At 41.4% G+C, this 10045-nt stretch overlaps 1 pseudogene; it reads left to right on the top strand.

The window, feature by feature from the left end:
* Positions 1-332: 332 nt before the first annotated feature.
* LOC141629681 (large ribosomal subunit protein uL5m-like) lies at positions 333-8806 on the top strand (annotated as a pseudogene).
* Positions 8807-10045: the final 1239 nt, after the last annotated feature.

Below are 10045 nucleotides of genomic sequence, written 5' to 3' on the forward strand. Positions count from 1 at the left end.
CCCCCACTTTGATTGAGCCTTGTACAAGGCGACAGTCAAAGTGTAGCCATCAGGTCAATCGAAGATTACAACCTGACGACTATGGCGACGCAAGGCATCTTAAGGGGTCTGAACCAAGGACCTGTCATCAGGAACATTTTAGAGTCTGTCGACTATCGGGGAAAGTCATTTAAAGTCCATTAGACTACGTAAGGAGGCTCGCCAGCCATAAGAAGAAACCATTCCTGAGATACTCCTGGGTGAAACGCGACTGAAGGAGTTTCGGCGAAACTTTTGGTCTGAAGATAACTTGGTGTCTGGAGGCATGAAAACTGAAGGCTAAGTCTGAAGGCATGAGAGTTATCCGAAGGATTAAGGATTATCTGAAAGTTTTGAAGGATTTCATGTATATGAAGGTCAGCAGGACGTTGGGAGAAACTGCTGGAGAATCTGCTTGCGTCGGTCTCAAGCGAACTCTGTTTCTGAGAAATTCATGGGCTGTGAATGGCAACGAAATCTCGCTTGGGGAAACATATAATGTCTTGATTGTCAATAGCAACACTGCAAAATATCGTAGGAGAAATATATACTGGAGACTAGGAACATCTTAATCGTCATGAGCAACACGACGAAATGTTGTTGGAGGATATATGGATGACTCTGTCGATATTGAATCATACTTGGGGAAATCTGCTTGTGTCTGTTCTCAAACAAATTCCCCTTCTCGAGAAGTAAATTAGCTATAATGAACACTAGCGGGGAATATAAATGCATCGACAAAGGTGCGTCTTAAACATCATCGAGGAAAATGAAGAGGCTTGGCTGATAGTGGCGCATCCTAAGCACCATTGGAAGTCCGCTCGGTTGTTGCAAACGAAATTCTGATAATAAAATATGGGCCTGTGAACTCCGTCTAAAGGGTCCTTGTTGAGAAATAAAACACTGTGACGGTTTTGCAGTGGCCTAAAAAACGCGGGCCTGGACGAAAAGAATGCCCAAGAGAGCTGAGTATACGGTATAAGACGTCGGAGAAGAGGCGCACAAAACTTGGGCCCACAAATAACAAACTTATAACGGATTTTCAAATTGGGAGCTGTGGACTCGCTGAGGAATAGGCACAGCAAAAGCTGTGGCTTTTGGAAGGGGCGTAGCTAGTGCTGCGTCTTTTCTTGGACTTGTCCCTGTCTGGGTAAAAAACGCGATAAACCGTGTTTTATTTCATTGTCACAAAACACAATTTCTTCTTAAACTCTCTCAAATTTCAAGAACAATCCATCAAAACTTAATCAATTTATGCCATAAACCATGACTAATCGAGGTATGTATCTTATTCTTACTTAAATTGCGTTCTTGCTTGATTTTGATCGAAAAAAATTAGTGTTTTTCTTCCCTTTATTTCGAAAATTTGGGGCTTTTGCCTCAAATCGATTTGTCTTGCAAAATTGATATTATAAATGGGTAATTGGTAATGTTAGGAACATAACCATGTATTCTTTTTGAATTTTCGTCAAGTATTGAGCATTTGGGCGAAAAATGAGACGATTTCTCACTGTTTCAAAAATTGCTTCGAAAATGACCTTAGGATTGTCCATTTTTTTTATGAAACTTGGTGTTTTGGAACCCTTGTGTAGCGGGTAAACGTGATATCATGTCGAATTTTCGATTTCTGACAACTCTTTCAGGACACTTTTTAGGGCATAATCGCTATTCTAGCAAAATGCTGCCGAAATTTCGACTCAAACCCGCAACTAGGTTTGAACTTAGACTTGAATTACCCTAACCTACCACATATGTGGTCGGGTTTTGAAAGAAATGGCCAAAGATGGCGAGAAAAACCGCTTTTCATGTTCGAAAATGGTTGAAACGGCCTCAAAGAGGCTTGTCATGGCCTGACATGGCCCCGTTTATCTTGAATTTGCAGGGGACATGCCTTCTACATCGGGGAGTGTCCCCATGGACGTGGACTTCAACCCTTCTAGCGCTCTCATAGCGGGAGAGAGACAAGAGGAGGAGTTGGAGGAGGAGGTTGAGGAAGTCCCGCGGAGGGCCAATGTGGTGTGAGGTGGTCGCCAGCTTGTGGGTGCACCCGAGTGGGTCGACAAATGGGATGGCATACATCTCATTTGGGCGGCAGAGAGCCTCCTGTCTTACAGGACGGTGAGGAGTTTGGTAAGTTTTGAGCTTGTACTCTTGAAGAGCGTGAGAAGTTGAGGAAGCACGAGCCCGTGGACTATAAGATCCGCGAAGTAGCAAAGGAGAACCAAAAGTACTTGACTAAGGAGGAAGAAGAGGCCGGATTCCGAGTCGTTCATCCGTTGAAGAAACCGAAGACCGCCTCTGCTGAGAAGATGGCGATGGATCGAAATGGTAAGGCTAGACCACGAGAACAACCGTTGGTGATTAGGTCGGAGATAACGCAAGAGCGTCCGGCTCGTGGTCGAGACAAGAAGTATGATAAGGGTGACAAAGGCAAAGGGAAAATGGAATAATAGCCTTAGTCATTTATTATAGTATTATTTATAATTATTTGGGTTGTAATAAATGGTGGGTTTTTAGAACCTAGCCTAGCATTTATTTTCTTATTTTCAGCATTGTTATTTTAAATGTATTTGGCATATTATTCCTATTTATGAAATAATGAATAAAAGATTTATTAGTTAGGAAACTGTTATGATTTTTCTTTATTATAATTCTTGTTGAATTTCAAATGCAAATGCAAATGTCCTTCTCTTTACATTTTAAAATAACGGGTTGTATCCTGTGAAGGATTGCCTACGTATTCATTAGAAAAAATGAAATCAAACCGTGTGCTTAGTTCGAGTAAATGTAAAAGAATAATTGTTCGAAGCAAGAGCTTGTAATGACTTTTAGAAAAAAAACGATGAGCAAGTACTTCACTTACTCCGAAAGAAGTGTAATTTTAATTTATTTGATGATATGAGGATGACAAAATGTCGAAATGCAAGAGCAAGATGACATACGCTTTATTTCAGCGGGCCAAGGGCCATTTTTATTTTGTGCCGCAAGAGCGACACATGAGTGTTACATGAGGCGTGTTTTGTCTTATGCTAGGGGTAGTATCGTTTCAGTTGGTCTAGGTTTGTTGGGTTAGCAAATTCATTCCCATCTAGGTCTGTAATCCTAACCCCACCCCCTGAGAGTATGGACATGACTAAGAACGGTCCGGCCCAGTTAGGTTTAAACTTTCCTCGTGGATCGATAGGTAGGAGAGCTCTGACTGATTTGAGCACCAAATCTCCTTCTTTGATGTTCCTGGGCTTAACCCATTTATTAAAGGCTCGTTTGATACGCGCCTGATATGTCTGCACATTATGTAATGCGTGAAACCTTAATTCATCCAAGAGGATGAGTTCCTCATATATATCCTTATTCCATTCAGCTTCTGGGATTTGACTTTCTAACAGAATGTGTAGAGACGGGATATCTACCTCCACTGGCTGTACAGCTTCCATGCCATAAGTTAAATGGAAAGGAGTAGCCCAAGTGGGTGTCCTAACTGATGTGAGATATCCCCACAATGCAAAGGGTATCTTGCTAGGTCAATCACGATAATTGTCAATCATTTTCTTGATGATCATGACGACATTTTTGTTAGCTGCCTCTACCGCGCCGTTAGTTTGGGGTCTATATGGCAAGGAGTGGTGATGCTTGATCTTATATCTGGCTAGCAATTGCTCAGTCTCGGCCTGAAAATATGATCCATTGTCACTGATTATTTCATGTGGGCAACCATATCGACAGATGATATTGGTTTGTATGAACTTTGCCACATTTTTAGCTGTAAGGCTAGTGTAAGATGCTGCTTCGACCCATTTAGTAAAATAGTCGATAGCTACCACAATGAAATAGTGACCTCTTGTTCCAGCAGGAGTGATTTTCCCAATGATGTCTATTCCCCAAGCGGAAAATGGCCAAAGAGGTGTCATGGTGTAAAGCATTGAAGGAGGGACATGTTGCACATTTCCGAAGATTTGGCAATTGTGGCAATGTCTGACATATTTAATACAATCCGACTCCATTGTCATCTAGTAATATCCTAGACGCGTGATTTTCTTTGCCATCATGGGTCCACTCATATGAGGACCGCATTCTCCATCGTGAACTTCTTCCATTACTTTATGTGCCTGTGAATGATCAAGGCAACGCAGGATGACACCAAAAGGTGTTCTTTTGTATAATTCTCCTTGCATAAGGAGGTACTGAGAGGCGAGTAGACGTATGGCGCGTTGTCCCCTCTTGTCCATATCTGGTGGGTATGTACCATTAAGTTTGAAATTTAGAATGGCTTGGAACCAAGGTTCCTCTGGGCTTTCCTCTTCATCTGTAAGGAGTTGTACGTAGGCCGATTCTAACCGTTATTCGATGCATAAAGGCATTTTAACCATATTGTCTGACATATTAATAAAAAATGCAAGTTTTGCAAGAGCATTTGCAAATTGATTCTCTTCACGAGGTAGGTGTAGATAAGTGACTTGATCGAAGAATTGTGCGACTTGATCTATCCTAGCCTGATAGGGTGCTAGACTTTCACTTCTGATTTTCCAAGATCCTGGAACTTGGTTACTGATCAAGGATGAGTCTCCGTGAACTCGAAGACTCTTAAAGCCTAAAATCACTGCTGCTTGTAGACCAATGAGGCAAGCTTCATACTCTGCTGCATTATTTGTCACCTCGAAGTTGAGTTTCACAGAAAGTGGTGTATGCTCGCCTTCAGGAGAAATGAGCAACACTTCTATCCCAAATTCTCTCAAATTCGATGCCCCATCTAAATAAAGATCCCAAGAGTCTATACTGGTCTGTAAGATGTTCTCGTCTGGAAATGACCACGTGTCTATTTCTTGGGTATCGTTGATAGGATTATCTGCGAAGAATTCAGCAACGGCGCGTCCCTTTATGACTTTCAGAGGTACGTACTTGAGATCAAACTCTGAGAGCATTAAGGTCCATCTTGCCAAACGTCCATTGAGGACGGGTTTCTCGAAGAGGTACTTCACGGGATCCATTTTAGAATACACCTTGACAGAATAGCTAAACATATAGTGACGTAGCTTCTTTGTTGCCCACACAAGAGCGAGGCATGTCTTTTCAAGAGGTGTATACTTACACTCCTACTACGAGAACTTCTTACTAAGGTAGTACATAGCTCTTTCTTCTTTTCCGACAGTCTATGCGAGCATAGCCCCCATAGCCGTTTCGGTGACTGTGAGATATAAACCAAGAGGTTGATCTCGTTGGGGAGGCATTAGCACTGATGGTTTGGCCAATATCTCCTTAATCTTGTCGAACGCCTTTTGACAGTCATCGTCCCATATGGTATGATCTGTTTTCTTTAGCTTTTTGAAAATAGGTCCGTAGATAATAGTGAGCTTTGATATGAATCGACTTAAATACTGCACTTTTCCTAGAAATCCTCTAAGCTTCTTTTCTGTTTGGGGTTGTGGCATTTCGATTAAAGCTTTGATCTTGGATGGATCAATTTTGATTCCCCTCTGGCTGACGACTAATCCTAGGAGCTTGCCTGATGAGACTCCGAATTCACATTTCTGAGGATTGAGCCTCATGTTGTACTTGCGCAATCTGAGGAAGAATTTGCGAAGGTTATCGATGTGCCCTTTTCTATCCTTGGATTTGACAATCTTGTCATCTACATATACTTCTACTTCTTTACGCATCATATCATATAATAGAGTGGTCGCAGTGCGTTGGTATGTAGCCCCTGTATTGATTAGCCCGAACGGCATGACAGTATAACAATATGTGCCCTACTGAGTGACGAAGGCTGTCTTGTGCGTATCTTCTATGGCCATTTTAATCTGCTTATACCCTGCATACCCATCCATGAAGGATAACAACATGTGATATGTTGTATTATCTACCAATATGTCGATGTGTGGTAGAGGGAAGTCGTCCTTTGGACTCGCTTTGTTCAAGTCTCTGAAATCAACACAAACTCGGATTCGCCCATCCTTTTTGGGTGTGGGGACTATGTTAACCACCCAGTCTGAATACTCGAAAACTTTGACGAACCCGGCTTTGAATTGCTTATCGGCTTTTTCTTTGATCTTAAGAGCCCACTCGGTCCTCATCCGATGGAGCTTCTGTTTTACAGGTTTGAAACCTGGTTTGATTGGAATGCAATGTTCTGCAATATCCCTGTCGATCCCTGGCATATCCTTGTAAGACGAAGCAAAAACGTCTTTGAACTCGTGTAGGATGTCGATAAAATTGGCCCTTCCTATTGGGTCTAAGGTTGTCCTTATCCTAAGTTCTTGGGGTTCTAGTTCGGTCCCTACGTTGATGGGTTCGGTGTTTTCTATAACCGGTGAACCTTACCCCTCTTGTAGTATCTCTTTGATTATATAGGGAGATAATTCGACTGAGTCTGGGTCAGGATCATCCTCATTATCATCGTAAATAGAATTGCATTCAGAATAACACAAGGAGTAAGTAGAATCAGATTTATTCATATTAAATTTTGAAAAGAGCTGAAACAAAGAAGCCATCTGTTCAGTAGTTAGTGGCGGTAATGGGACAGCTGCTGGGACATTTCCCAAGCTGTTGTTACTATGTGACGCTATGCTAGGAGAAACAACGGGATGAGGAGTGACGATAAAGGAAGACTCTCTAGCGACTTCCTTAGACTCGGACTCAGATTCCAACTCTTACTCCGATTCTGACTCGAATTCATCGTCTTCGGGTTCTCTTTTGAACATCTCTCCTTCTCCAGTAGTGACCTTGAAGAGTTTTCCTTGGTTTTTGGTCCATTTGGTTGACTTTCTCCATCCTTTCTGCTGATTTGGGCTGGTGTTAGTAATTCGAGCTGTTGGGTTGAAATGGTCATCTTGAAGTATCATGGTAATGATCTCATCCTACGCTGCTCTGACGAATCGGTCATCTCCAAACAAAAGGCTAATGGCTTGTTCGTCTAAACAAGGTGTTTGACGTGTTTTGACGGTAGGAACGGTTTCTGAAGGGATGAAATAGCAATCGTGGAAGACCTCGATTCCAACTAGTTTTGTTTCCCTATAATGTCAAGGTTCGGGAAATCCGTGAAAGTATTCATGACTCCCCTCTCTGACGAAGTATCCATTTAGGGTAGGGAGATAGGGTCGCATCTTGATTCCTTTGTCTTTATGGCTTTGGAACTAAGTAACCATTTTTAAGGCTTCTGCTTTCGTGGGCTTGTATCCCAAACCTAATGGTATTCTTTGAGAATTTCCTTTCTTATACGGTGCAAACGTGTTCTTTTTGGCAGGGTTTATTGGCATTCCTGGGAAGTATCCCTGGGACTTGAGTATCGGTTGAAGTATAAAGGCGCCAACTCGCTCTCTATAAGATTTATGCTTTGAAATTCCCCAAGCTCGTACACTAGGTCTGTGACTACTTGGTTGCTTGACATTTTCTCTATCACGGCCTTGATAGGTGACGAAGTGATCGTCACTACTTTGCCATCTAGAGGAATCTTGATCTTCTGATGCAAGGTGGATGTTACCGCTTTGGAAGCGTGAATCCAAGACCTTCCTAGAAGTATATTGAAGGACGCCTCGATGTCCACTATCTGGAAATTAACCTTTCGCTCGATTGGCCCTGTGGCTATAGTAAGGTTATTTGCTCTTTTTTTTTCTAAAATAAATTGCCTTTTTTTTTAAAAGTTAACTAACCATTATTAATATGGGTTGTTCTTAATAAAGGATAAGGAGTAAGAATTAATAATTATAATTTTTTCTATTAAAAATAAAAGAAAAAAAGAATATAGGGGTAAATAGTATTTTTAATTGTTTGTAAATCGTCCTTCTAGTTGTGTGGTATGCTGTTTATATAAGTTTCCCGGTTATAAGGTCAATATGCGCTTTATAATAACATAGTACTGACCCTATATTAGATTATGTTATTCCATCTTAGTCAACAAAGATTAAGATTAAGAAAAGAGCAATAATACCGATTACAATTAATCCAAATAAATTAGGGTTCAAGAGCAAAGTCTAGAGAGTCGAGAGAAAGTATCGAAGTGAAGAGAGGAGAAGAAGAAGTCGGTGTATCGTATACTAACCTAGCTTGTATCTAATTTACAAAGCCCAAAACGAAAATAGGCTAAAACACGCATTAACTCTTTTTGGAAACGAAAAGCCAACTCTTGTTTCCACTCTATTTTCATTACGAAGATGTTTCACGTCAAGATCCGTTGCTCAGACTGAATCACACCAACGTTATGGAAGTTCCTGGATTGTGTGAAATAAGAGTAGTACCAAAGGCAGCACCTTCTGATTTCATAATAAAAATGGAAAATTGGCTATGGAGATTCCGTGCGGTCAGAAATTAATAGAGACACGCAGAGGTTCGATAGTAAAGTCGTTTCGATCCAATCCATTCTTAGGGTCAAATAAAGACAACGGATATGTCAATGACCTAGCACGACAAAGCACTCTCCGAGGGCATGGAATGTCTCATTTTTTTGTAAGAATCTCGACAGTAATGTCTCTCTTAGATTCTCTGGTCGAAATACGGGAAAACTCCATTTAATTCTCGATGGAAACGGAGTTTTGCGAATTCTCCCCGGAACTAGAAGATCATTTTGAAATCTTCGAACATATTCGAGGGTTCAATGTTACTATTGTCACTTCAGCCAACACACAAGATGAGACTTTACTATCGTGGAGCGGCTTTTTACAAAAAGATGAGGGTCAGTAAGATGTCGGAAAAGCTAAATATACGAGATCACGTAGATTGCTCGCAGCTAAAAGTAAAAGACGAAAGCTTGCTTTCTAAAGCCTTTTTTTGTAAAGATCCCGATCTTCCTAGTAATATGCGGGACAATCATTTTAAGTTGTCCAAGTTGCCAAGTATGAGTTCTTTTGCACGAGTAAGAAACCGATGTATTTTCACGGGTCGCCCTCGTTCCGTATATGAGTTCTTTCCAATTTCTCGTCTCTTTTTTCGTGGATTAGCATCTCGAGGTCCTTTCATAATATAGGGTATAAAAAAGGCGTCTTGGTAGCAACCACCAAACTATTAGAACAAGGCTTAGCTGTACAGCTGGTCCACAAGCAAGGAAAGTAGGTCCATTACCGGCCGGCTCCGTGACCGAAAAAACCTACCTTCCCTTTAACCTAGCTAATCCCTTATCTCGAATCGGAGATGCTAACGGGGCGGGAATCGGAGTGGGGGACCTCTCTACCGCCTGTGTCTATCTCCTGTCAAGTATGCTTTCCAGACATAGACTACGTACATGGTAGTACTCTTGGAAAGATATAATATCACCGGGTATAACATTTATAAATAAGTTACGAAAGTGACTCCCGAAAGATCTACCACTATTCTAAATTTAATATAGTAAGGCGGAGAACTCTTGTTCATTGGAGCGCCGGAGTGCGGAGGTTATTCCCATCCCCATCATTGAAGTCAGAGTGCGGGAGTGAGCCTTCCGAATGAGAAAAAAAAAGTGCTTTCTTTCATTGGAAAAACCAACGCAAAAAAAAATTTACTTTCGAAAACCTACTACTATAGATGGAAAAGGTTGGAAAGAGTTACTTTTTAAAATTCCCTCCCTTTAGGACTCTTTTCTAGGGTTTGTCATTCTATTCCGGTAGGAGTTCATAGACGAATCAAACCCCAAGCAAGGGCGGTTTTGTATCTAGAATAGACTCCCTTTTTCTTCGTATATGGAAATCCGAGAACAAGAGCTGGGAATTCTTTCATTCTATCAGTGAATTCAGTAGCAGCTAGGAAGAAGCACTTGTTAGACCGAGACTAAAATTGGCCAATGCGCTTTATCGGGCATACAATGCTTTTCCCTAGTCTTCTTACCCCTAGAGTCAAGGATAAAGAAAGATCGGAAAGACAAGGCCATTCTCCGATATGCAAGGGGTGTCGTCTGGTATAGAACTAGAACTTGGGCGGAGGTAGTTGTTTTCCCAAAGAGCTTAACTTTCTTTCCTGGTTGTAGGGTATATAAACCCATAGAGAGGTGGTTTTTCTGGGGTGCGGAAGAAGAATTGTAACGATAGAAAAAGTCTTCGCAAAGCAAATGAGTATAAGGAACCAACGA

The sequence above is a fragment of the Silene latifolia genome, chromosome Y (assembly GCF_048544455.1).
Source record: "Silene latifolia isolate original U9 population chromosome Y, ASM4854445v1, whole genome shotgun sequence".
Lineage (NCBI taxonomy): Eukaryota > Viridiplantae > Streptophyta > Magnoliopsida > Caryophyllales > Caryophyllaceae > Silene > Silene latifolia.